Raw genomic sequence first — 27,377 nt, 5'->3', positions numbered from 1 at the left:
TGGTAAGTTTGTGAGGTACTGCAGGCTGTTTCTGAGAGGGAACTGAGAGGGAGCAGATAGCAATGAAGAGTCTCGTGTCTTTTAAGATGGAGTAAGTAGGGAATTCCCTGGCAGTCCAGTGGTTAGGACTCAGTGCTTTTGGAGTAAGTAACTGGCCTGACATCTTTACCTAATGTATAAGCTGATCAAGGACATGGTCTTGAGATGCCAAGACTCAGTTTTCTTCTCTAAGCTCTTAAGTCTCTAAGCACTAGATTCTGATCTCTCATCAAAACTAGCAAGGCTGTTTGTTTGGAGGCATGGTCCTGACACTTCCAACCACCTTTGCAGTCTATTCAAGAACTGAAGCAGGTAGGTGAATTGTTATATCTCGTACCTGAATGTGGCTGGAGAAATAAGAATTGATCAAAGAAAGTCTCCGGGCTACCACAGTAGATATCAAGCACCATTAACCAGAGTTTGTGTTTTATTCACAAGAAAATCTCGTATTCCCTAAAACACACACACACACACACACACACACACAGATATTCTTTAGAAATAAATCTGATAAATTCTAATAAACCTCGTGATATGGTCATCCAGCCCATAACAAATTGGAAGTAGTTAAATTAACAGGCACTACTAGAAACTGGTATGCTGATAACCAAGAAGGGCAGCTGACAAAGGAGGAGACAATATGAAAAACCAAGTAACTCAGTAGACATTCTAGTGTAGACCAGATAATCCTAAGCAGTTCATTAAACCTGAAGGCATTTCAACAGCATGTGTTTATAGAAAAGACCTCAAGTCATCAAGAAAAGGTCTAAAATGTGCTGGTGCTTATAAGTTTAAGCTTCAATAAAATAGAAGTTTACTTAGGTGAAACATCCCTGATAATACTAAAAAATTAAATGCTATTACATGTAATTCAGGCTGCACCTAGATCTGTGTAACTCAATACTATTTGTCCTGGTCGATCTCAGTAATTCCTGCCTGGTTTTTCCTTTTCCTTTTCTACATCTTTTTTCTTAGCATTTTGTAAAAGGCAATGGTTGATGGTGACTTCAAGTGGTGGCATGGCTTAGAGACATATCTGCAAACAACCTTATGGGCTGTGGAGAGAAAAAGCATTATTCTCTATGACACTATGTTTCTTGCGGGTAGGTGTTATCTTTTCTCTGTCAACTTGGGTATAGCAGATTTCTAGCTGTTATTAAATTATCCTCTGCAGGATATCTCTTTGGGGAGAAGGCTGCCATGGAGACCCTCATGATCTGATGAAACATCTTCTCAGAACAGACTCAATCTCTGTATAAAAACTTTCAACTTTAGCAGAATGCACATGCTGTACTATAAATGATTTTGTGCTGCCTCCTACATCCTTCTGGCAGATGTGGAGCCGAATCACAAACCTGAGATAGCATACAATCCGTGTTTGTAAAACATGACTCTGCATTCTGTGAGCTCCTCCTCTGTGTGCATGAAATTAGGGGCAATTCTGGTAGCTTCGTAGTCACAGAGACATCATCGATATTGCGAGATGGTTAGAGAACAGAAAGAGGCAGATACTAGCAAAGTTTGCAAAAGGGGAAAAGGGCAAATTTCAGAAATGATCCACTCATTTGTTTGACATTATTCCCCAGCAGAATTTTAGAATAAGTCACTACATGGTTGTGAAGACATGGAAAAGAATTTGATGATCACCAGGATGCTGATGTTTTTGGCAAAGAATTAAGTAGGCAGAATTCCTCTCACTTATTTCAAAGGTTTATTAAATTTGTGTGTCAGATCAGTGAAATAGGCAGAGTGTTGCTTTTTTAAAATTTATTTATTCATTTAGTTATTTTTGGCTGCGTTGGGTCTTCGTTGGTGTGCGCGGGCTTTCTCTAGTTGCGGCGAGCGGGGGCTACTCTTCCTTGCGGTGCGCAGGCTTCTCATTGCAGTGGCTTCTCTTGTTGCAGAGCACAGGCTCTAGGCACACGGGCTTCAGTAGTTGTGGCACACAGGCTCAGTAGTTGTGGCTCACGGGCTCTAGAGCACCAGCTCAGTAGTTGTGGCACGTGGGCTTAGTTGCTCCGCGGCATGTGGGATCTTCCTGGACCAGGGCTCGAACCCGTGTCGCCTGCCTTGGCAGGCAGATTCTTAACCACTGCGCCACCAGGGAAGTCCCCTAGAGTGTTGTTTTCAGCAAAACATATGACTGGGTCTCTCATAGTATTCATAAGGTTAAGATGGAGAAAATTGTGTTGGATTACAGTTGATGTATTTGAGGATGGTAGCTGAATAACCATACACCAAAAATCTAAAAGATCAGTATCAGCAGTCTTGAAAAAGAGGGACAGAATTGGAATCACACTTCCCAATTTCAAAATTTGCTTACTACAAAGCTACGGTAATCAAGGCATGAGGATAGACTGCCTCATGCTCTAGTCCATAGAGCAATGGACTAGAATCATGAGTCTAGAAATAAATCCTCACATTTGTGGTCAGCTGATCTTTGACAAGGATGCCAAAGCAAACTGGTGGGGGAAACAGTAGTCTTTCGATACAACTGGGGCAATTGGATATCCTTATGCAAACGAATGAAGTTGGACCCCTACCTCACACCATATGCAAACAACAACAACAAAAAATCAAATGACTTTTAAAAATGTATGAAAGACTATGTAAGAGCTAAAGTTACAAAACTTATAGAAGAAAACATAGGCATAAATCTTCATGACCTTGGGTTAGGCAGTGGTTTCTTAAATATGATACCAAAAGCACAATCAACAAAATAAAAAATAGGTAAACTGGACATCATCAAAATTTAAAACTTTTGGGACTTCCCTGGCAGTCCAGTGGTTAAGACTCTGCACTTCCACTGCAGGGGGCATGAGTTCGATCCGTGGTCAGAGAACAAAGATCCCACAAGCCACGTGGCATGAAAAAAAATTTTAACTTTTGTTGTTCAAGAAAGTGAAAAGATAATCTATAGAGTGGGAGAAAATACTTGCAAATCATATCCTGTTAAGGGACTTGTACCCACATTATATGAATTACATCTCAACAATAAAAAGACAACCCAATTATGCAACCCTTGGGCACTGTTGCTGGGTATGTAAGATGGTAGAGCCACTGTGGAAAACAGTATGGCTGTTCCTCAAAAAATTAAAAATAGAATTACCATATGATCCAGAAATCCCACTTTTGGGTATACACCCAAAAGAATTGAAAGCAGGGTCCTTTTTTTTTTTTTTTAACCACTGTAGCATCCAGTTTCTATTCACAAAGAAAAAGCTCCAGTCCATCTTTTAAACTTTTTTTGAAAAATTCCTGACATTACAGAACTAAACTGAAATGTATTAATATTCCACTCACATTTACATGACAGACAAAAAGTTCATGAGCCAAAAAAACACAAAAAACAAGGAGAAGCTTATAAAACTAAATATGGATCTCAGCATTAGCAGCTGAACAGAGAAAGGAATTTAAATGCTTTAACTAAAAAATCACGAGTGGATGATAAAGTGTGTAGCAACTGAAAATTTACAAACTATTTAAAACCTGGAATCGCTGACTGTACTCAGATGGATCATGGGTAGTGATGAACAGTAGAAAGGGATTATGGATGAATCTGCATTGTTCTAGATGCTCCTCATGCCACCTGTCTCCGAGGAAAGCCTGACATTTATTAGACACTGAGCCAGGCTAATGCTGGCAGCAGATCCAGTGATGGTAACCTGCTTATCAGTAGATCCTTCCACTGGGTTCACAATTTTGATCTGCACCCCAGATATCTGACGGATCTCATTGATTTTGGCGCCTTGATGCCCGATTATGCAGCCAATCAAATCATTGGGAACTGTGAGTTCATGAAAAGTAGTGTGAGCAGATGCATCCAAACCACTGAATCCGGTGTTGCCATGTGTCATGGGAAAATGAGACTGTTGCATTGCCAACTGGAGCAGCTTGGTCAAATCTGGCTGTGGAATGGCATACTGTCCTTGAATGGCATAGGCCTCTAGAGGCAGTCCCTCTAGGTCAGCGTTGAGGCACATGTACGGGGTGGTGTGGGGAGCTCACACTGTCCCTGTCTGTGCTGTACCTGTCCTGACCACCTGCAAAGATGACCGGAGAACTGGAGGCTTGGGCCAGTATGGGATGGTCACACCCTTTGGTGGGGGGGGACTGGGAGAGAGTCTCCAACATGACCACGCAGATCTGTTTCACACCCTCAGTGATGGATTGCGGAATGCCAATAAGAGTGATGGCCTGTTCAGTCGAGCTGGGGAGCATATCCCCTGCCACCTGGACCTGAGCCCCTGTACTCTCTCCTATTTCCTTGATCTTGCAACCACCTTTCCCAATGAGAGCTACATTGACCAGCAGGGGCCACCAGCCTCAGGGTGACTGGGGCTCTACTGGCAGCTGTGCTACTGGTCATAGAGCTGCTGATGTCCTCTTCCAGTTTGTCAATGATCATAACAAAGGCTTTGAAGATGGCATTAGTGGGTCCAGCCAAAGTGATAATCCTCTCAGGACAATTCCCTCCTGAGATGTTGATACGTGCACCACTCTCCTCGCGCATCTTCCTAACTGATTCTCCTTTCTTTCCCGATGATACTGCCAACTTCCTTTCCATGCATAAGTAGCCAGATGGTGAGAGTGACATTTAATCCACCTTCATTCACACCGGTGTCCATGTCGAGCAGTGTTCTGAGGAGCTGGACTCTGAGTGGTCAAGTCTTTGGTCACTGGTGGGGGTGAAAGCCAAAAACTGCAGGCGCGAGACGACTGAGGGGAAAAAAGGAATCTGCGGGAAGGGGAAGGGCGGGAGGCTGGGGCGGAACAATAGGGGCTGGCGGGAAGGCAAGGGGGCCCCTCCGGAGCGGGGGTGGGTGCGGGAGTTGGGGGGGTGGGGGGAGGGGGGAGAAGGAGGAGGGGGAGGGGGAGGGGGGAGGGAGAGGATAGTGGGGAGGAAGGGCGAAAGAGACCCCGGGGCGAGTGGAGGGCAGCGGAGGGTGGGCAGGCGGGAGAGGGCATGCTCTGGCTGCTGCCTCAGCTGGTCTGGGAGAGTAGGGTCTTAAAGAGGTATTTGTATACCTATGTTCATAGCAGCACTGTTCACAATAGCCAAAGGTGGAAGCAACCTAAACATCCACTGACACATGAATGGAAAACCAAAATGTGGTATATACATACAGTGATATATCATTCAGCCTTAAAATGGAAGGAAATTTTGACCTATGCTACAACATGAATGAACCCTAAAGATATTATGCTAAGTAAAAGAAGCCCATCACTAAAGGACAAATACTGTATGATTCCAGGGCCTGGAGGAATGGGAGATTAGGGAGTGATAGCTAAGGGGTGTGAGGTTTCTTTTTTTGTATTAATGAAATGTTCTAAAATCGTGTTGATGGATGTATAATTTTGTGACTATACCAAAAGCCATTGAATGGTACATATCAAATGGATGAATTATATGACATTTGAATTATACCTCAGTATAACTATTTATTTATTTATTTATTTATTTATTTATTTTAATCTTTGGCTGGATCAGGTCTTAGCTGTGGCATGCGGGATCTTTTTTTGTTGCGGCGCGCTGGCTTCTCTCTAGTTGTGGCAGCCGGCTCCAGAGCGCGTGGGCTCTGTAGCTGCAGAATGCAGGCTCTCTAGCTGTGTGTGGCCCAAGGGCTTAGTTGCCCCACAGCACGTGGGATCTTAGGTCCCCCACCAGGGATTGAACCTGAGTCCCCTGCATGGGAAGGCGGATTCTTAACCTCTGGACCACCAGGGAAGTCCCTCAATATAACTTTAAATAAAAGATCAGTGGGGGAGGGGGGAAATCAGTGGGAATCCCCTGGCAGTCCAGTGGTTAGGACTCTACACTTTCACTGCTGAGGGTGTGAGTTCAATCACTGGTCAGGGGAACTAAGATCCTGCCAGCTGTGCAGTGTGGCCAAAAAATAAAAAATAAAAATAAATAAAAATTAAAAAAATAAAAGATCAGTGTCAGACTTAAGGAAAACCTTCCATGACATGCCAAGGGATTTACTGTCAGTATTCAGTCCTTTTCAACATCCCAAGACTAAGCATAAAAGTAGTGTTTATTAATTTTTTAAAGTAACATAATGCCATAAAAATAGTTAATAGTAGTCCCTCCATGGGAGAATAGAGGCTAAATTATCTTAATAATTTGCGTTCAATCAATAATAGCTAATATTAAAAAAATAATAATTTTATTTATTTTTGGCTGTGTTGGGTCTTCATTGTTGTGAACAGGCTTTCTTTAGTTGCGGTGAGCGGGGGCTACTCTTCGTTGCGGTGCGTGGGCTTCTCATTGTTGTGGCTTCTCTTGCTGCGGAGCACAGGCTCTAGGTGCACAGGCTTCCACAGTTGTGGCACGTGGGCTCAGTAGTTGTGGCTTGCAGGCTCTAGAGCTCAGGCTCAGTAGTTGTGGTGCACGGGCTTAGCTACTCTGAGGCATGTGGGATCTTCCCAGGCCAGGGCTATGAACCCGTGTCCCTTGCATTGGCAGGCAGACTCTTAACCACTGCGCCACCAGGGAAGCCCAATAATAGCTAACATTTATGTGGCATTTACTATATGCAAGGCACTGTTTTGTGTGCTTGACAAATATTAATTCTAATCCTCACAGCAACCTTAGGAGGCAGGTACAGTTATTATCACAATTTTACAGGTGAGGGTATTAAGCCCCAGAGAGGCTATATGATTTTTTCTCCCAAGATCAAAGTCACACCTAGTTAGTGGTAGAGCCTGGATTCAAGCCCAGGAACTCTGCACAGTCCATGCTCTTAATCATTTCACTCTCCAACAACCTTTATTTTTAACAAAGATAGATGTAAATTCCTGTATTTAAACTAAAAAGAAGAGATGGCAAGCAAGAGACACCTGTGTATTTTAAGATATCAAAAATTTGAAGACCATCATCTTTTAAGGACATTGTCAAAATGATGTATCCCCAAGAAGCAAAATGGTGAAGTGTTCAGGGCAACTTACTACCTTGTGCAAGTATAGGAACTAAGGCTTTAATCTAGAGAAAAGAAAGTAGTTATATTAAAATATTTAGTATCTATATTATTCATACAGCTAAGGACCTGTCCTTGAAAGGCTCTATTTTGTTTTTTTCCGGAGGACAGAATTAGGTGGTTTAATGTAGAGTTTGAAAGCATGGACTTTGGAAACAGATTGGGTGGGTTCAGATCTGGCATTACCACTTAACCAGGCACATGAACTTGGGTAATTCTTCTGTGTCTTCTTCCTTAACTGTAAAATGGGGATTATGATGATAATGATAACACTACCAACATCATAGGTTGCTGTGAGGATTAAATGAGTGCCTGACACATGCTAAGCATTATATCAGTTTTATTAACGAGTGGAAGTGATAGGTTGATAGATTCCAGCTTATTCTAAGGAAGAATTTCCTAATAATTATAACTGTTCAAATGAGGAACAGGATGTTCCTCAAACTAGTGCATTCCCTAGCCCTTAGTTGCTAGAACTGCTTAAGCAAAATCTTGAATGAACACTTCTGTCAGCAATCTTGCAGAATCCCTAAATTACAATACAGGTTTATCTAGATGATCTAGAATTCCTGCATGTTAATTCATAATATGATTACTAGGTTCTCTAAGTAGCTATAACAGTATTTTACAGAAAATGTTTTGTATTTGTTTTTTGTTAAATAAATAAATATTTATTTATTTATTTTTGGCTGTGTTGAGGTCTTTGTTGCTGTGCACGGGCTTTCTCCAGTTGCGGCAAGCAGGGGCTACTCTTCGTTGCCACACGCAGGCTTACTGAGGTGGCTTCTCTTGTTGCAGAGCTTGGGCTCTAGGCTTGCAGGCTTCAGTAGTTGTGGCACGTGGGCTCAGTAGTTGTGGTTCGCGGGCTCTAGAGCACAGGCTCAGTAGTTGTGGTGCACGGGCTTAGCTGCTCTGCGGCATGTGGGATCTTCCCAGATAAGGCATCGAACCCTTGTCCCCTGCATTGGCAGGCGGATTCTTTTTTTAATTTTTTATTTATTTATTTATTTATTTTGGCAGGTGGATTCTTAACTGCTGCACCACCAGGGAATTCCCTTTGTATTTGTTTTTGTTTTTAGGAATACACATAAGAATATCTGCAAAGGACTTAAATATCTACAAAGGACTTATTAAATTTTTCCTAAGAATTTATCGTTTTTGATGCTATTGTGAATGCAGTTTTTTTAAAAATATTTATTTATTTGGTTGCGCTGGGTCTTAGTTGCGGCAGGAGGGCTCCTTAGTTGCGGTATTCAAACTTTTAGTTGCAGCGTGCATGTGGCATCTAGTTCCCTGACCAGGGATCGAACCCAGGCCCCCTGCATTGGGAGCGTGGAGTCCCATCCACTGCACCACCAGGGAAGTCCCCCAACGCAGTTGTTTTCTTAATTTCACTTTTGTTATTAGTGTAGAGTATAAAGTTGATTTTTTGTATACTAATCTTGTATCCTACAACCTTGCTAAACATGTAAGTTCTAGTAGTTTGTTTTGTTTTTGTTTTTGCTGTGTCTGTGTTTTCCTTATGACTTTCTACAAAGGATCATGTCATCTGCCAATGAAAGCAGTTTTATTTCTTCCAATCTGGATGCCTTTTGTTTATTTGCCTTTTCACACTGGCTACACCCTCCAGTACAATGTAGAGTAGAGGTGGTGGGAGACTGCGTCCTTACCTTGTTTCTGATCTTAAAGGCAAAGTATTGTCTCACCATTAAATGTGATATTAGCTGTAGGTTTAGATGTCCTTTATCATAAGCTTCTGTAAAAATAAGATTCCTTGGCCTCATCTGAAGACTTAGGGAAGTGGATCTCGGAGAGCTGCAGTCGTAGGGAATCTGTACTTCTAGGAAGCAGCTCAGATGACAGCCTTGATGGTGTTTGAGGACCTATACTGCCCATCGCTTGTCGCGCGCCGTTAGAGGAGCTCCCAATTACACTCCCTGCCTTTCCTGTAAGAATCACTGAAGAAAGAATCTCAGTACTCCTACAGTTGGGTGTAGTAAGCAACAAGACTGTCAGTTATAACAGTTTGACATTCTGCAGAATGGCCCTCAAAGAAAAGTGACGAATCTGCTCTCGCGCATTGACCAGAACTATAAACAGCAGTCGGGCATTTGGGCTCTTTCGGAATGGAAATGGGTCAAAGTCAGGAGGCAAAGTTGAGCTATTAAATTGGTTGCCTAGGTGTCGTATTATGCCCAGTATTAAAAGCTCCTAGGCCCTGAGTATGAAATTATTAGTTTAATCTATAGCTTAATCTAACGATGGCTTAAAACTGCCATGCGGCCTAGCCAGACTACCTAACTACGAAGCGACACTGCTTCTACGCGGAATTAATTTTACACCCCTAAGAAACAATTACGAGAACATTTTGCCCTATTACCTCAACCCTGAGATCCAATCAGACGCAAAAACGGACCGGAAAAGAGATGCTGGCGCTATTGATTGACGTACATTCCAACCAACCTACAACGGAAGAAGAGCGCGCCTGCGCAAGTCGTTATCCAATCCGTACTAGCGTTAGCGGAAGAGGCGGGGGCTGTGGAAACGGCCGCCGCAGGGTTGGCGGACTTGAGGAGGAGCAAAGATGGCGGAGTGAGGTGCGTCGAGGCCCCCTGGCCTTTGGGCCAGGGGGAGGGCTGGACCCCGGGCGCTCGAGTGCTTCTGCTGGCCCGTGCGAGGTAAGCCGAGAAGGCCAAGACGGGAACTAGCAGGAGGTGGCGCGGCCCAAGCCGTCCGAAGAACGGAGTGCGCGGAGCCTGCCCGCAGCTGGCACGGGCCTTGGCCAGGCGCGGGTTTCCTTGTGAGTGACCTCCGGGCGGCAGCCCGGACTTTTGGGGGTGTGTTGCACCATAAGTCAGACCCGACCTGCCACTGACCTTCTCAGTGCCTTGCCTTTGGCTGCCTTTGTGCTTTCGGCTTGTTGCCCGATGATTGCACCCACGCTTGTGCATATGTGGCATTCTCTGCGTCGGCCATCGGTTTATCTTTGAAGAATATCTTTGTTTTATTGATTTATTTATGCTCCTCGCCTCACGAACTTCGTGTCCACTGTTTTGCCTGAGGCTCGGGTCTCAATCGAGGCCTGTTGCGGCTCTGAGTATTTTGTGACCCTGTCCCTTTGACCTTGAAATTTGGTGTAACAGGTTTCCCCCACTTCCTGGGATTTAATTTGAGTCTGTGTATCGTGTACGTTCTCTTGCTTACCTTTATTATATGCATTCGTTCCCACTCCCACCTCTCAAACTTTTTGAAGATCTGCGAAAGCAGTTTTGTCCTTGTATGACCTGATAGTTGCTTAATGGCGCATTAATCTCAGCTAACTCTAGGTAGAATTAACCGTAGTTTTCCAGAACTAAAGGAGTCAGTGTACAATTTTTATTTATGTGTATATTTGTAGAGAGAATGAGAAAGACTTTGGGGAATTATTATTATAAAGTAATTTGTGTAATGGGGTGGGGTTACAAAGTATACTACTGTCAGGCATTTGTGTTCGGTTCTTGTTTAATTTCATGGGATACCTTTTTTTGTAATTTGGGTTGTTATGACCCCTCATTCGACCTTTCAGTTAAATTGTGGGAAAGGTTTCTGAGTTGTTGAAGCCTGTTTAAAACTGGCACATTAGTTAGGCCCAGTTCGAATGACATGTCCGAATACAAATGAATGTGTCTGGTATGCTTTTTGCTGGCCCTGGATTTAACAGAGCTGAAAATACCAGGTAAAGAAATACTTCTAAATAAGACGTTTGTGTTGCTTTTGTCCAGAGTAGTTTTTTCATTTCATCTAGGAGAAGAAGATACTGGGCAGAGGAAAGGAACAGAACATTCTTCCTTCCTACCTCACAAACAGGGGAGTGATCATTTATACTAAAGCAAAGGTCTTTTGCTGGAGAAGAGTGTCCATAGCATCATCAGATTCTCAAAGGGGACAGTGTTTAAAAACTCAAGAACCACTGCTCCAGGAGTTTTGACATCTTTATAAAATTAATGCCAGTGCAGGTAGAGAGTAAATTCTTTTTGATTGTTCCTTCTGAATAGTTTTTGATAGTGATGTTTTTAAGACTAGTTTGGTTCATTTGAATAATTTTGCACATAAACGCATACAGCAAAAGTGAGGGCTGTATCCTTACTGTAATGTTCTTTTTATTTTTCCTTATCACAGGAAGAACATTTTCCTTGACTTGTAGGTGCTTTTATATTCATCTCAAAAAGAAAACAAAATTCTGAACTCAGGATTTGGCAAGTGAGTAATAGTGGTTAATGCTTTCAAATACTGTTTACACAAATTGGCAATAGCTAGATAGAAGTAGAACAAGAAATCATTAGCTTCAACAGAGGATGAACGTCAAAAGTGACTATAAATTATTGGTATAATCTCTCCCTGAAGGCACTAGGGAAGGATTTGTTCCACGCTTTTCTTCTAGCTTTGGGTAGTTCGTTGGCTTGTGGCAGCACAACTCCAGTCTTCACAAGGCATCCTCCCTGTGTATGTCTATGTCCTAAATTCTCCCTTTTATAAGGACACCAGTCAGATTAGGGGCTCACTTGGCTCCAGTATGACCTCATCTTAATTAATTACATCTGCAGTGACTCTGTTTCTAAATAAGGTCATATTTTGAGGTATTCATATGACAACATAGGAATTTGGGCAGCACACAGTTCAAACCATAATATCTACTTAGTCATATACCTTGATTGTATTATATGAAAAACATTCAATGTTGAACTGCTTTAAGGATTAAAATCTTGTATACCACTTGTATAAGGGACTTAGAGTAGTTAAAATCACAGAGACAGACAGACAGAATGGTGGTTGCCAGGGGCTGCAGGGAGGAGAAATGGAGGTTTATTATTTAATTGGTACAGTTTCAGATTTGTAATATGAAAAGAGTTCTGGAGATGGATGGTGGTGATGGTTGCACGATAATGTGAATGTACTTCTTACCACTGAACTGAACACTTAAAAGGGGTTAAGATGATAAATTGTAAGTTGTGTGTATTTTACAATAAAAAAAATTGAAGAAAGATGAGTGAAAAACTCCAACTATATGTATTTCAATATTAAGAAAAGGAATAAGAAGAGGGGAAAAGGAATAAATACCCTTTAGCTGGTAGAGTCTTTATCATATACTTTTAGAGCCAAGGCTTTGTTGCTTGGATTGTAACCTTAATTAAGTCCAGGCAGACTGTTAAATAACACAAATTCAACTGGGTAAATTTATTTATTTAAATTGAAGTATAGTTGATTTACAATGTTGTGTTAATTTCTGCTGTACAGTAAAGTGACTCAGTTATACATATAACTATATTCTTTTTATATTCTTTTCCATTTTGGTTTATCCTAGGATATTGAATCCCAGGACATTGTATAGTGTGCTTTCATTTATGGGGAGGAAATAAATCCACTTAAGCACATCTATATTAGTATAGTCTAGCCCACATCTGGGGGCAGAAACTGTCCAACAAACCCAGCATTTGTTTTTCTTTTTTTGGCCGTGTGGCATGGGGGAATCTTAGTTTCCCGATCAAGGGTCGAACCCATGCCCCCTGCATTGGGAGCACAGAGTCTTAACCACTGAACCGCCAGGGAAGTCCCAGCATTTGTTTGTTTGTTGTTGTTGTTTTTTAATAATTTTTTTAAAAATTTATTTTTGGCTGCATTGGGTCTTTGTTGCTGCGTGTGGGCCTTCTCTAGTTGTGGTGAGCGGGGGCTACTCTTTGTTGTGGTGCACGGGCTTCTCTTTGCAGCGGTTTCTCTTGTGGAGCATGGGCTCTAGGCGCGTGGGCTTCAGTAGCTGTGGCTTACGGGCTCTAAAGTGCAGGCTCAGTAGTCATGGTGCACGGACTTAGTTGCTCCGTAGCATATGGGATCTTCCCAGACCAGGGCTCGAACCCGTGTCCCCTGCATTGGCAGGCGGATTCCCAACCACTGTGCCACCAGGGAAGCCCTTGAGCTATTTATTGATGTGTAACAAATTACCCAAAATGTAATGGATTAAAACAACAGTAAACATTTATTATCTCGCACAGTTTGTGTGGGTCAGGAGTTATTAGAGTTTCTGGTTTGGAGTCTCATACAGGGTTACAGTCAAGATACTAGCTGGGGTGGCAGTCATCTAATTCCATGGTGGCTCATTCACATGGCTAGCAAATTCATGCTGGTGGTGGAAAGCCTCATTCCTACCACTGTCAGCCTCTTCCAGGGCTGCTTGAGTGTCATGATACAGCAGCTGGCTTTTCCCAGAACAAGTAATTCAGGAGAGCAAGGCAGAAGCCACAATCCCGTCTATGACCTTGCCTCAAAAGTCACTGTCACTTCCTCCTCATTCTGTTGGTCATTGTTTAGACACCAACTAGTATACTGCAATACAATTCTGACACTAACCATCTGGAATTAATGCAGACCCCACAAGTCAAAAGGGCATGATCCCCCAAGAAGACTGCCCTCACTTTAGATGCCAGCAGCACTTCGGAGGATCCCCAGGCCACCTGCACTTCTGACCAACTGGCTGCAGATTCAAGGGTTCCCATGACCCTGTCAGAACCAATCTTTGGTTTCATATTTATTTTTTCCTTCCTTCTGGCTGCTTTGGGTTTATTTATTATTTTTCTAGTTCCTTAAGGTATAAAGTTAGGTTGTTGATTTGATATCCTTCTTCATTTTTAATTTAAGCATTTACAGCTGTATATTACTCTTAGCACTGCTTTTGCTGCATCTTGTAAGTTTTGGTATGCTGTGTTTTTGTTTTCATTTGTCTCAAGATATTTTCAAATTTCCCTTGTGATTTCTTCTTTGACCCATTGGTTGTTTAGGAGTGTGTTGTTTAATTTCCACTGGTTCATTTACTGTAAATTCCAACAATTTGTAGTCTCCCTCTAGGGACAAAGGCCAGTCAAATTTTTTATTATACAGTAGTCACATAGGTGAACCCTTGTTCATTTTTAGAAGGGATTATTAAAGGGTGTGAATACCAGGAGGCAGCAGTAAGGGAGGACCATCTTAGAAGCTGACTACTACATAAAGTCATTTGATTCAGATCTGGCTAGCCCAAGAGCTTCATTGAAAATTCCTATTTTCCCTTTTCATCCTCTCAATAAGTCAGATTTTGTAATATAAAGTTACATTTTTTGTATAATCAACAGCACTAAACAAGTGAGTTCAGAGACCCAGAAATGCGTAGTAAGGCACCAGCTTTACAGGAATGTATTTGTAAGTTTTGTAGATCAGAGTGTATAGTTGTACTTTCTTCACCTAACTCTAGGACCTGTCTATTTAAATTTTAGCTCATGTTGGCTAGGTATATTTAAGAGCCCTGCTATTCAGTTGTTCAACAAATTTTTATTAAGTGCTTATTATGGGTCACATGCTATTCTAGGTGCCTGGGATTCACCAGTGCACAAAACAGGTTCCTTCCTGGTGGAGGTTACATTTTAGACAGGACACATGAGAAACATAATAAGTATTGTACCTTACATAAGTGCCTTATGTAGTGTTTCATGCATGGATTAAAAGGAAAAGTAGGGCTTCCCTGGTGGCGCAGTGGTTGAGAATCCGCCTGCCAATGCAGGGGACATGGTCGCGCCCTGGTTCTGGAAGATCCCACATGCCGCGAAGCAACTAAGCCTGTGCACCACAACTACTGAGCCTGCGCTCTAGAGCCCGCGAGCCACAACTACTGAAGCCCACGCGCCTAGAGGCAGTGCTCCACAACAAGAGAGGCCACTGCAATGAGAAGCCCGCGCACCACAACGAAGAGTAGCCCCCGCTCGCTGCAACTAGGGAAAGCCTGTGCACGGCAATGAATACCCAACGCAGCCATAAATGAATGAATAAATGAATAAATTTAAAATATGGAACGCTTCACGAATTTGTGTGACATCCTTGCACAGGGACCATGCAAATCTTCTCTGTATCATTCCCAATTTTAGTATATGTGCTGCTGAAGCAAGCACAAGAAAAGGTGCATTTTTAAAATTGAAGTATAGTTAATTTACAATGTTGTGTTTCAAGTGTACAGCAGTGATTCCGTTTTTTTTATATATGTATGTATATATATACATACATACATATGTATTCTTTTTCAGATTCTTTTCCATTATAGGTTATTCCGGGGTATTTAGTATAGTTCCCTATGCTATATGGTAGGTCCTTGTTTGCCTGTTTTATACATAGTAGTGTGTATATGTTAATCCCAGACTCCTGATTTAGCCGCCATCCCCTTTGGTAACCATAAGTTTGTTTTTTATGTCTGTGAGTCTGTTTCTGTTTTGTAAATAAGTCATTTGTATCATTTTTTTTTACGTTTCACATATAAATGATATCATATGGTATTTGTCTTTCTGTCTCTGGCTTACTTCACTGAATATGATAATTTCTACATCCATCCATGTTGCAGCAAATGACATTAAGGAAAAGGTGCTTTTTATCTTTTTCTTTTTTTGGGCCAAGCCGCATGGCATGCGGGATCTTAGCTCCCTGTTCAGAGATCGAACCCGTGCCTCCTGCACTGGAAGCATGGAGTCTTAACCCCTGGACCTCCAGGGAAGTCCCAAAAAGGTGTTTTTTTTTTTTTTTTTCCGGTACGCGGGCCTCTCACTGTTGTGGCCTCTCCCGTTGCGGAGCACAGGCTCCGGACGCGCAGGCTTAGCGGCCATGGCTCACGGGCCTAGCCGCTCCACGGCATGTGGGATCTTCCCGGATCAGGGCACGAACCCATGTTCCCTGCATCGGCAGGCGGACTCTCAACCACTGCGCCACCAGGGAAGCCCAAAAGGTGCATTTTTAAAAGACTTCTTTGGTACTTATTTGGTTTATATAGAATTCTTTCAGCATATTTACTTGTGGAAAGGACTAGCTTGTATCTTCTTTCCCCCTCAACATTACTGCCAATTATCTGGCCATTAGAATTGAGCTACAGAACAGTCTAGTGGCTGGTGCAAGCTTTGAACTAGCCTGAGTAAGCTTATATAATGAAACAGCTCTGTTCTTCGTAGGGTTCTAAAGGCCTGTATGTGGATATTCTCAGTTTTTTCTCTCACTTCCTCTGCTGCTTTTATAACAAATGCAAATTCTGTAGTTCTTTACCTTCTGAATTAATTTACATTTTCCTTTTGTAGGTTTTGAATCAGAACTGTCTCGTCTTCAACCAGAAGAGGTTATTCAAGGTCAGTTTGGAGTTGAGAGGTATTTTTGAATCTCTGACGTACTAAAAATGGAGGGCTAGGAAGACTAGTCAGCCAGTCACCATTGGCCATTTTTGTAAGCTTAAGTAATTTAAGCTTTTGATATGCACCTGTGATTTATTTCTTTATTATCATACATACATAAAATTTATCATTTTAACTATATTTAAATGTATAATTCAGTGGCATTAAGTATATTCACATTGTTCTGTAACCATTACCACTGTCTATTTCCAGAACTTATTCATCATCCCAAACAAACTCAATACCCATTAAGCAGTAACTCTCCACTTCCCTGCCACCAGCCCCCCGCCCCCCCAGTTCCTAGTTACCTGTATTCCACTTTCTTTCTCTGTGAATTTGCCTAGTCTAGTTACCTCGTGTAAGAGGACTTAGACAATATTTGTCCTTTTTTTGTCTGATTTACTTTTGCAGATATTTGCAGTTTAACAAGTGTGATGTTTAACAGCAGTGAACTGCTAATGTTTTTACACGCTTGCATTTGGCGATCATGCTACAGTACGTATTGTTTTACCTGTGTTTATAGTTTACAAAATTTTTATTGTTCACTCTTGGTCTTAGGTAGTTGAAGATAATTCTGAGTAAGATGACACATATGGTTTTGAGTATTAAGTATTTAAGCATCAACTTTGGAGTACAATACTGGTTTTATTTATTTATTTATTTATGGCTGTGTTGGGTCTTTGTTGCTGCACACTGGCTTTCTCTAGCTGTGGCGAGCAGGGGGCTACTCTTTGTTGTGGTGCACGGGCTTCTCACTGCAGTGGCTTCTCTCGTTGTGGAGCATGGGCTCTAAGCATGCGGGCTTCAGTAGCTGTGGCACATGGGCTCTAGAGCACAGGCTCAGTAGTTGTGGTGCACGGGCTTAGTTGCTCTGCAGCACATGGGATCTTCCCAGACGAGGGCTCGAACCTGTGTCCCCTGTTTGGCAGGTGGATTCTTAACCACTGCACCACCAGGGAAGTCCTACAATACTGCTTTTAAGCACAGATTTTTTTTTTTTTAATTTTTAAATATTTATTTATTTTTGACTGTGTTGGGTCTTTGTTGCTGCATGTGGGCTTTCTCTAGTTGTGGTGAGCAGGGGCTACTCTTTGTTGCAGTGCGTGGGCTTCTCATTGCAGTGGCTTCTTTTTTTGCGGAGCACAGGCTCTAGGGGCATGGACTTCAGTAGTTGTGGCATGTGGGCTCAGTAGTTGTGGCTCGCGGGCTTAGTTGCCCCGCGGCATGTGGGATCTTCCTGGACCTGGGCTTGAACCCATATCCTCTGCATTGGCAGGCAGATTCTTAACCACAGTGCCACCAGGGAAGTCCCAACACAAATGTTTTATATAGAATCATTTCATGGACTATATTATTCCATTTGCATAAGAGAAAATTAACATGTGTATCTCATTTTATATAATGCAAGTTTTTATGTAATTCTAGCTTTTTGTATCATACTTACATAAGTTTCTTGGCTACTGCTTCTGCTTTTCTTTCTTTTTATTTATTTGTTAGTTCTTATTTTATATATATTTATTTTTTTGGCCACACCCTTACGCATGTGGGATCTTAGTTCCCCAACCAGGGATCGAACCCGTGTCCCCTGCATTGAAAGGTGGAGTCTTAACCACTGGACCGCTGAGGAAGTCCCTGCTTCTGCTTTTCTTTCTTTTCTTTTCTTTTTTTTTTAATTTTATTTTTTATGTTTGGCTGTGTTGGGTCTTCGTTGCTGTGCGCGGGCTTTCTGTAGTTGTGGTGAGCGGGGGCTACTCTTCGTTGCAGTGCATGGGCTTCTCATTGCGGTGGCTTCTGTTGTTGTGGAGCACGGGCTCTAGGTGCACAGGTTTAGTAGTTGTGGCTCGTGGGCGCTAGAGCTCAGGCTCAGTAGTTGTGGCGCACGGGTTTAGTTGCTCTGCGGCATGTCAGGTCTTCCCGGACCAGGGCTTGAACCCATGGCCCTTGCATTGGCAGGTAGATTCTTAACCACTGTGCGACCAGGGAAGCTCCCCTGCTTCTGCTTTTCCAGTGATAATACTGAATTTGGTGGTGTGGTTGGACATTTTCTTTTAAACAATATGTAATCCAAAAAATTTTTTTTCTGTGTGTTTTAAAATACTATTTTTAAAAAGTAAGCTCATATAGAAGTACCTATCTTAATCTTCCTGTTTTCAATCTATTTTGTATTTCCAGGTATTTCTATGTTGTTTCCTGGAGTGGGGTTGTCCTGCTTCTTTTATCGGGCCACCTTCCCTATTCTTGAAATGTGGATATCTCTTCTCTAAACTTTACCTCCATGATTTGGACTGGAAAAGGCTGCTCTTCTTTTTGTTCCACCTCTCAGATTCAAAGAAGAGAAGCCCCTGGGATGCAGTCATCCTGCTAACTTCTCTAGGAAGAAAGAAGCAACTGATATACATCTTCTGCTGCAATTTGCTTAATCACAAATAATTTTACAAGCTGAAGGCTGATATCATTTGAAACAGGTGCTTAGATGGTGATATTTGTGAATTCTTTACCTTTTGTTCCAGACAAGAAGACGAAATAGCAAGCGTGCGTGACATCAGGGTGTTTTTTTTAACGTCTTCCAGTTTTAGCCACTGTTGTGATAAGCACAGTTGAGACTTGCAGCAGTAAATTCCAAATATGTGTTCTAATTTGAAGTGAAAGAGATGCTTAAAAAATTACATATATTTCTAATACCTGGCTCATCCTTTGGCATAGATTTACTGGATAAGAACAAAGGTCCAATTTTGCAGTAAAACCTTTCATGTGATAAAGAAGCATAAAGACAGGATATCACAAGGTTAGTTGCATATGTGAGTACATTATCACAACTCTATAAATACACATTTTTACATGTGTAAGTCCACATTTTTGGATGATAAGAGGGATATTTCTCCTGGAGAAGGAAGCTGTGGTGGACTTCTTTCTCAGAAGTCTTTGGATATATGGTATTTTTAAATGTTTTTTCATTCTTCTAAGGAATAACCACATTGTGCAGATGCTAACCCTATGAATGCATGCTTGGGTTTAGTGAAAAGTTGGTAAAAGGGAACTAAACAGTTTTGAGTCCAGGGATGGAACCCTCTTCACCACCCTAGGATGAGAAGCTACTGTATTAAAATTAGTTCTTTCTTTTTCGTGCAGTCTTATTTATATAGCACTTGAGACTTGGTTTTACATGCTGCTAAGGCTGGAAGAAAAGTGGCAAAAGTGGTTTTTCTGTTCAGAAGATCTTGGGATGGACCCTACAGTATGACCTGCCTTCACCTTTGGACATACAAGAGTGGAGAAAAAAACGAAAGTTTCCATATTACTCCTTTCTCCTAAGAAAAAGAAGTGAAAATGCTTTATGCAGCTCCATCTGACTTTATGGCATTTCACATTCTATAGCTTTGTTTTTTGTAAAAGGATAAGTAACTTTTTCCCTTTGATCCAAGATGGGTTCTTGGGTATTTGATTTATTTTTCTAGGCAATAGGTGTATGTTTGGCTGAAAAGGCTGGGACTGAGGTAACTTCCCCCAGTTGGAACTGAACTTTCTCATCAGAGAATGGGCCTCAGAAGAAATGTTCCCAGACTGTGGTTAGGTCAGTGTAGATTTAGAAGAAATCCAGGGTCTGAAAAAACTCAAACAAGAAAAATAGTTCCAGTAAGAAATAATGAATTTCCTTTCTTTCTGTTAAAACTTATAACTATCTGATGAACAGACTACAGGGTAAAGCCGTCCTTGCTTCCAAATCAACAGGGGACCATTGTATGAATTGCCAGGTGTTTACATAAGAAGAATGAAACCTTTATAAGTTTTTGTAAGTAGAGAAAGAATTTACAGCTGGTTAGATGAAATTAAGAACAAATCATCTTAGATCATCTCTGTGATACAGGGAATGTTTACCCAGGGCCATGCATGTTGTGCTGCTGAAATCTTGGGGCAGATTTACCAGAATTTGAGAGTGATAAAAATAGCCAAAAACGGGAAATATTGAGCACTCTTAATGATTAGTTAAATTGGTCAACCAATTTGAATTGGCATATGGAAGCGTTTTAGTAAAATAATTACATAATATAGATAAAATATAATTTCCTTTAATTGGGGGCAATTACTGAGTGGTAAAGCATAGTAGAAGTAACTTAGATAAAGGTAACTTAAATTTTTCTCTAAATTCTCAGCCACTTCCTGATGTTTTCTATCAGTATTTTGGAATTGATAAAGACAGAATGGAACCTACATACATGAGTCCCGTTGGTATGTTGGGAATATCATATGGAGAATTTGTATCTTCAGTTGTCTGTTACCCATCCTCCCCATGTTTTTTTTGGCAACTTTTTGGGTAGGATTGTTTGGCAGGGGATAGAGACCCTCTACTGTCAGCACCAGTGAAACCATCTCTGGCCCACTTGTTTGAATAATTGTGTATCAGACTCATCTTCTCCAGTTGCTTTACATATTTTCATTTCAAAGTTAAGAGAACCACTGTTTAATGCTTTCAGGTTGTTTCTGCATCTGCATCTTCCATGATTTTCACCAGATGGCATTTAACAAAATGGGTATATTCCAGTTGTATTTGCCCAGTGTTTACTTAATACATCTACATTGTTTTTCCTGGTCTATTTTGGTCCACTTCATGATGGCAAAAGCTATAATTTTAGGCAGGACTATGCCTCAATCTGTAGCTGTGCCTACTTCCTTTCCTTTGCTCATCCATGTTAGCTGGCAGTTTTTCTTTTAAAAAGTTGAACAAAAATGGGATATGTGCAATAGAAATATATATATGTATATTTTAATACTTGTGGACAGATGTTACAAGTTGTTTAAGAACAACAAAATCACCAATGTCTTCCATTTTGAGATGTGTATAGTTTTGTAAGCATTAGTGCTTGGTAGCATATTGTAGTGCCATGTTAGGGGTTAGTGCATGAGCCTAGTAATAATTTAAACTTCAGGATGAATTATTGATAATAACTAATAGTGTAAAAAGAGTGGAAAATCTAGACCTTTTCTTTTCTCATAAATATCTGAATCTGTGATATTCTCCCTGGGGAAAAGAGATTAAGGCCCAAAAGACTCATTTATGAATAGAAATATGGGGTCACAAGGTGAGATACTGTCTTTGAGGATTTTTAAGCTTTCCATGAGGTAGGAAACCAAGTTGCCTTTGTGTGTTATGAAACCTTATATCAAAATGAGGCCCCATTTCATGATTCTGCTTTGCTCTCTTTGAGGTGAGACTGTTCTTACACTGTTTTCACATTGTCTGTCTTGTAGGTTTATTGTTTTCCCACTCTTTTTGCATCAGATTATTTTACATTTTGCATGTCTTACTGAGATGCTATGTTAATTGCTCAAGTGAGTGCTTTTCTAATCGGAAGACCATTTATGTTTCCTATCTGCAGTATGCTACATGTTAACAGAAGAACACTGGTCAGTAGTTGAGTGTCCTAGATTAATTTCTCTTGGGCTTTTCCTGTTTCCAAATTTGCCGAATTGTGTATTGATGAGATTCCAGACCTTTTCATGAGAATTGGCAATGTAGCTAAATGGAGACTACCTAGGTTGCCATGTATTAATATTAACTAACTCCCTGCTTGGTTATAGTAAATTGCCTCAGACAGCTTTCACTCTTTTCTCTTTTCCTTGTAGAAATAAAAGTTGTTTTGTTCTGAAAGCATAGCTTTCTGTAGAAAAGAAATTCCTACCTCTAAAAGCTTTCTTGAGAACTTGGAAATGGCAGTTTTCTGGGGTGATTTTTAAATCTCAGTATTAGGAGAGTCCAGGATTTATTGCCACAGATTCTATAGTTAGTATGATAGGAAATGCAAAACTTTTTTAATGTGGTGTGTCTTGTGTGCAGAAGCAGGCTTAAAGAAATTGACTCTTGGGCAGCAAATCTCGAGGGACCCAGGCTTAGATTCTTATAGTGTACTTAAAGTAGTTGTACTCCTGGTTCAATTAGTTTAGTGCCTGGGAGAATCCACTTCTGAAAAGCATTTAAACATTTAAAAAAATACCTCTGAAAAGGTAATGAATGCAAAATAGTACAGTATATAGGAAAGAATATTTCCTATTGCAAAAAAAAAAAGCCATAAAACAAACAATTTTCAAGAGGTAGAATTTCAGTAGCAATAACAGTTTTGCATGTATACTAAGTTGCGTTAGCACGGTTGTACAGTAGAATACTACTTGAGTTTGAGGCTCTGTGATAACAGAATTCCATGAAAGGAAAAAGATGTTGTAGGTAAAGAGTATGTAAAAGGTACTTAAAAAAAAAAACAAAACTATGAATGTATATGAGTATATCATTATGTGAGAAATAGCAACGTTTGTGCAAGTTAAAGGTTAAAGACCCTACTTGTTTGCTAGAGCAGAGGGTTAGAGCCATTTAAGCTTTTCTGATGCTTAACCTGGAAACGTACTCCTACTGAGTAACCCCACTGAAGCTCATCGTGTGGGGATTTTGCTTATGTTTCTTTTAACAACAGGCATTTATAAAATGGCATACTTTTTGCTTTGTCACCTCATCTTTCTCCATTAGTTTCCTGGGTACATTTTTTAGAGAAAAGTTTGCTGTGTGTATATATTTAGAGTTTAAAAAGACAGACTATAGCTGGCTTTTCCTCATGCCTGTTAGTGTAGGGGCGTTAGGATTTAAAGGTATAAAGCAAAAGGACTGAAGGGAATGGCCAGAGACAGTACACTGTCTAATGTAGATGTGCCAAGGCCTGTGGCCTGTGACTGCTTATTTTAACAAGAACCCAGCAAACTAGTTTCTTGATCTGAATCATACAGCTCTCACATCAGGATGTAATAACAGAATGAGGGTGACTTCTTACTCCCTTTTACCTCATGTTCATCTTGGCCATTTAGCACCTTGAAGATCCCTGAAAGGATTGTGACTGTGTTCCCTTGTTTTCCCAGGGGAAGAAACTGAAAGATGAGTGGATCTAAGAAAATAGTGCCTCTTGAATATTAAATTCTTAAATGGCAACTCCAAAGGATAGAGAGAAGGCTATATTAAATTGATTATAGCTCCTCTTTAAATGTCCTATGTCTTCAGTTTTGTGTTAGAGACATTGGAATAACCAAGCAATATTCAAACATCTGCACGATCATGAGGACACCACTGCATATTACAGTGATGTCAGTAACAGTTTAGTTACTTAGAACAATTAAAGATTACCCTTAATAGCAACATTCATAGTTTTAAATGCTCAAATGTGCTACAAGTTTTTGTAGTCTCAAAGTATGGTTGATACTTTTCAATGTTGTTTTGGTCTCATGTTTACTCTTTGTGTACCTGTGATATGCAAAATATGAAGAGACCCTTGGCCTCCAGGAGTTTACATTCTCATGGTGCTGCTGGTGCAAGCAAATTGCTTCTAGTTTATTCAGAACATTGCTTGGCTGTTAATTATACCATGTTTGGAAGGATTCCTTGGCCAATAGTTTTCAAAAGCAGAGGGCTATGCTAAACTTCAGGGCATTGATTTTTGAGTTTACATTGTATTAGCTCTGCTGTTCATGAACTCCTTTTCCCCAGGGAGCTGTGCAGGTAATGCTTATTAATGTGAATCAAACTATTCTGCCTAAGAGCATCTTCATCATCTCTATACCACCTATGCTCTTGTATGCCATCACTGTCAGTAAATGGCCAAGAAAACTCACTGCTCCAGAGGACATCTCAGTACTCTATTTTCCCAAATTTTTTACATCATTCTCTACCCAAAAGGACCAGAATTTGCAATTAATCCTTTTATAACTGAATAGTGGTCCTAATTTTAACCTTTTTGTGTTTGACTTTTGTACCTCTGTTCTGAAGCAGCATTGTGATAGATGTGGAGCACCTGCCTACATTTCTAAGCAATCACTTTATTAACCCACATTTTCAGTTGAAACTTTGCATGTAATTTCCTCTACTTCCTCTGAGTCAAGGGGTTTACTCTGCATGTTTATTAAAAGTGGGTCTGGATGGAAGTGCAAGCAATAGTGGCAGGCCCATAACTCTTATTTTAGAGTATAATATTCTAATGCATGGTTGAAAATGTCCAGTGTTATGTGGCTACTAGTAATTAGATATATGCATTTATTAATAATGAAGCAATAGAGACTTAAACCACTAGCTTGAATTTATTGTTTGGATTATTTTCATTTTCTAAGATTATCTTACTTCCATTGAAAATGGAAGCTAGAAGATAAACAGGGGCAACCATAAGACATTCAAACTGTCAGGAATAGAGCATAACAGTGCTCACCCTCTAACCTCTTGCCTGGTTCCATTAGTCCCCAAGCATGTTTAAAACAAAAGGCACAAACTAAGCATGTTCAAATAAATAAAGAAGCTGCTATGGCTATAATAGAAAGGTGCAGAGTTTCAGAAAGAGTATGGAATACCAGTGTGGAAGATGTAGAGTAACTAGGGATGGGGTTTGTCTGATACAATTTATGTGGCTTAAGTTTGGATCTCTTAAGACTAGAATCTTGGAAGTGAATAGAGGCAACATGGACATATTTCAGATGTTCCAGGATTTTCAGGTAACTAGGTGACTCTTTGGATGGTACTGCTTTACCCAACCATAAAAGATCCTTCCAGCAAAGGAGCCCATTCCATTTTATGGAAATAGTCCTTAAAATATAGATACATCTGTGGTTTGGTTTTTCTGTTGTTACTGTATTTAAGTTTTTAAAGAAATTTTTTTATAGCCAGAGTTTTATCCTTGATGTTTTGGTTAGACTTCATAATTTGTTGCCTAAAGCTTTTGATGCCAGGTAGACAGGAGCAAGTTTTCCCATTTTGTAAAAAAGAAAAACCTTGCTGTTTATTTTCTTACTTGATGAAGAAAATAGATCAGTTCATTGTAATAGCTTAAAATTTTTTGAGATGATTCCTGACTTTGAAATAACCCATGTAAGTACATGTGATCATGACAAGTAATGTACAAATGTGATTCATTATATTTGAAAGAGACCTAAGTAGAAGAGAATTCAAGATTAGACTGGATGATTTTCACTAGGCCCCTTCCAGGTTTCATGTTCTATGATTGAAAAATAATTTTTCCAAAATTATTTCAACCTCATTTTAATCTTCACTGTGGGATTTCACTTTGAATACCTTTAGGAATGTTTAAGTGGAATGGTAACTTTCCAGTAGTTCCTAATGAATAACTTATAGTCCTTTTACCCAGTTCAGGAAGTGAAATGTCATATCCCATATGTAAAGTTTCAGTTTGGTACTTATCAATAAAATGTCTACCAAACAATGAAACCAGTAAAGATTTAAGGACAGAGTTTCTCTAATCTCTGTTCCTATTATTTCCACTAGGCCATATTAAAATGTTAATATTAGAAGCCCAGACATCACAGATTTCTCCAGGAACCCATACTCGTAAACTTTTTTTTTTTTTTTTCTTGGTACACGGACCTCTCACTGTTGTGGCCTCTCCCGCTGCGGAGCACAGGCTCCGGACGCGCAGGCTCAGCAGCCATGGCTCATGGGCCCAGCTGCTCCGCGGCATGTGGGATCTTCCCAGACTGGGGCACGAACCTGTGTCCGCTGCATCGGCAGGCGGACTCTCAACCACTCTGCCACCAGGGAAGCCCCATACCCGTAAACTTTTAAAGTCAAGAGTAGATATCTTAAGGTTAGAATTTTCAAAAGATTTTGTCTCCCCTGGTGATGGTATGCCATGCCATAGATTAAAGTATAATTTTCTCCCAGGGATAAATATTCTGGCAATACATTATCATCAGTCCATAAACAACAGTAATAGTCTTGGCGCTTACCTTAAAACCACCTATCGCTGGTAATTTAAAAGATTCATGTTAGAATAACCTTTGCATAGAGTTTTACTTCAGTAGCTTTTGTTTTTACTTGTTCAGATCTTCTTCATTGCCTCATTGGTATATAAGATAATGTTAAAAGAATTAATTGAATGTTTGAAGTTTTACAAAAGGCAGCTTGCTTTCTAATCTATGCATCTTTGGGATATTAGAAGAAATATTCTTTGCTGTAAAAAGGAACTGCTGTAAAAGTTGGAAACTCTGCGCCTGTGTACATATATATTTTGGCAATAAAGCAGCATGGGCTGAGAATGCACTGAAATTTCACTGTGTTGTTATTTGGAATGGGTAATTCTAATAATGCAGTAAATTATGGAGATGGAAGAAGGAGCCTATCCACAGACCTGTGCTTAGGTAGGCGCCAGATGTCAAATAAAGAAGACAAAGGACCTGGGTTTCTTGATGCCAAGTTGTGGCAGTTTCTGTTGTAGTTCAAGGGAAAAACAGGCAACCATATGAATAAAGAGGCACCTTATTTAAACTATGCCCTTATGCCATCCCCTGTTTTACCTTTAGGGCCAACCTTATGCTAGGTCTAGGAGCAAATGTTTAGTTTCTGGTAAGGAAATAATGATACAATTACTGCCAATAATTAAGAAGCTTTTATATTTAATTTTAAAAAGTTAAGACGTTTCAACGCTACTTAAGAAGAGATCCTCCTAGATTCAGGGGAAAGGAAAGGAGTTCAGTTTTAAGAAAGCTGTTACAAACTTCCTTGGGATTGGCTATTGTCAAATGAACAAAAGCTATGTGGTTTTTGTGATGTGACAACTAATGTAATAGTTCCTTCCTTTGATTTATGAGACTATTCATTTAACACACACTGATATACTCCACTTCCAGGTACTGTGCTAGATGCTGGAGTTATAAAAATTGAGATGGGTTCTGCCATTAATTAAGGAGCTCAAAAGTGTACAACTTGGGGACTTTATATATGCAATTTTTTTGTTCTCATAAATACATGGAATTTTGAAAACACTTTTATTCAACATACATACAGTGGTAAATGATAACTAGCCTTAGAATCTGTTAATATCAGCCAGTCATTATTGATGTTATAGACTTCCAGAGGAGCTTTTATACCACTAAGGCCTTGTTTAAAAAAGTCAGCCATTAGTGAGAGTATTAGTACAATTGGTACAACATTTATGGAAGGCATAATATCAAAATTGTAAATGCACATGCCCTTTGACTCTGTTCCACGTTAGGAATCACTCCTACAGAAATACCAGAACAGATACGCAAAGACATGACAAGGATCCAATAAAACAATGGTTAAATTCTGATGTATTGATTATTGAATCATATGCAGGTGTTAAGTAATTTGTGAGGCCTGGTA

At 40.4% G+C, this 27,377-nt stretch overlaps 1 long non-coding RNA gene, 1 other non-coding gene and 1 pseudogene across 4 annotated transcripts; 1 reads left to right on the top strand and 2 right to left on the bottom strand.

The window, feature by feature from the left end:
• Positions 1–3,588: 3,588 nt before the first annotated feature.
• LOC115845219 (poly(rC)-binding protein 2-like) lies at positions 3,589–4,764 on the bottom strand (annotated as a pseudogene).
• A 4,789-nt stretch (positions 4,765–9,553) lies between these two features.
• On the top strand, positions 9,554–26,294 carry LOC115845231 (uncharacterized). Of its 3 annotated transcripts, none has more exons than XR_009563022.1 (5): positions 9,554–9,697; positions 11,178–11,258; positions 16,133–16,180; positions 16,634–16,717; positions 18,395–26,294. It is a non-coding gene; the product is annotated as an uncharacterized lncRNA (long non-coding RNA). The 3 variants fall into 3 exon arrangements; XR_009563023.1 differs by having other exon boundaries at positions 9,683–9,819; XR_009563024.2 differs by lacking the exon at positions 9,554–9,697 and adding an exon at positions 10,844–11,014.
• On the bottom strand, positions 14,861–14,968 carry LOC115845310 (U6 spliceosomal RNA). The gene has a single exon (XR_004036399.1). It is a non-coding gene; the product is annotated as a U6 spliceosomal RNA (small nuclear RNA).
• Positions 26,295–27,377: the final 1,083 nt, after the last annotated feature.

Source organism: Globicephala melas, chromosome 2, assembly GCF_963455315.2.
Source record: "Globicephala melas chromosome 2, mGloMel1.2, whole genome shotgun sequence".
Taxonomy (NCBI): domain Eukaryota; kingdom Metazoa; phylum Chordata; class Mammalia; order Artiodactyla; family Delphinidae; genus Globicephala; species Globicephala melas.
This window is presented reverse-complemented; position numbering and strand designations above follow the sequence as displayed.